We start from the raw sequence: 1595 nt of genomic DNA, 5'->3' as shown, positions 1-1595 counted from the left end.
CCTAGGACGTGTTTATTCAATTTACTGTTATTTTTATTGTTTAGCAAAAGTTAACTAAGATTGATTTATACGGAATAAGACATCAATTTAGATACTGATGTGACTGTATTTTGCAAAAATGGGTTAAACTTGATGCATGAATTGGTTTGTGAGCTATAAAAGTGTCCAATTAGTAGTCAGATTCTTTTAATTTGGGCTAAAATAGTTTTAGCTCTCTCGTGGGACTATTTTAGTGCATATTTATAATATGGAGATTAAATTGGCATTTTTATATATTTTGGAATTAAAATGACTCATTACGATACTTCTCTCATAGGAATTCACAAATCACAAATATAGGATTGTCGTTTGCCTTGCATTCTATAGTGGCCAACTACGGGTACATTTAGGAATAATTTTACTTTTTTTATATTTTGATGTGAATAAAATAATATTTGCACCTAAAAGATATGTTATTTTCATTTTTTATTAAATATCTCATTAGTTAATTCATTTTATGGTTTGGAAGTGGACGACACTGTCGCGATTAGATGTGTCGGTAAACTAAATAGAGATAGTTTGCTTCAAGGGTTGGTTAGCTGCGGGCGTTGCTTTGGCAGAAGATGTGTTCAGGGTCGGTTGGTGGAGAAAATATTACATCATGACTTCAGACGTAATTTGTGTCCGGTGTCCAATGTTGGGGTGTCACGTGTCAAGTGAGCCCATCGTAATACACTGAGATTAGTTAATGTTAAAATTAGTGGGGGTCCCCTTGACACGTGACGCTTATCGGCCGAAGAATTGAAAATATATTAAATATGAAAATAATTTTAATATATATAGGTTATTTTGATTTTAAAAATAATATTTTAATTTTGAAAATATATGAGACCAAATGAGTCTCACATATTTGATAGTTTGGATGGCTGAACGCGATACCACAAGTAATAAACTATCCCGAAGAATAAATATATCACTTGTAGTAGGCTCAACCACCCAAACCAAAGAATTTTGTGAGATTCGTTTGACCTGCGAAACCTTTTATGTATGGCTGACAAATTCCCTTACCTAATATAAGGATTCGATAGAGTTTATTTTATCTGTGTTCTTAGTTTCCTATAGAAGAAAATCACTATAATTAATTACATCTTAAACGACCATAGTCACTTAAGAAAACTCTCGATTAAGATCAGTGGTTCTATTCTTCAGATGATCCACACACACACTATATATATATATATATATATATATATATATATATATATCTATGGATGGATGGATGGATGGATGGATGGATGGATGGATGGATGGATGGATGGATGCATGTATGTGCATGGAGGATGGATGGATGGATGGATGTATGTGTATGGATGTATTTTGAATTGTTCTTCCAAAGTGAAAAACAAAAACTTGTATAAATGGCCTCTACGTCCCGTACCTTCACTAAAATTCAACCCAATCCATCAGTTCGTAGTTCAACCACTATCTCTAACCCTACTATTGATGACCAAATTCGCGGATATCAAATAAGGTCTCGGGTCGCTTACGAATTACAGCGACACTTACCTAGGCGACCAGCCTATCACCAGTCTTGAAAGTCAAATTGATCTAGAAGC

The sequence above is a fragment of the Phalaenopsis equestris genome, unplaced genomic scaffold, assembly GCF_001263595.1.
Source record: "Phalaenopsis equestris unplaced genomic scaffold, ASM126359v1 Scaffold000493, whole genome shotgun sequence".
Classification (NCBI taxonomy): Eukaryota; Viridiplantae; Streptophyta; class Magnoliopsida; order Asparagales; family Orchidaceae; genus Phalaenopsis; species Phalaenopsis equestris.
Note: the sequence above shows the minus strand (reverse complement) of the source record.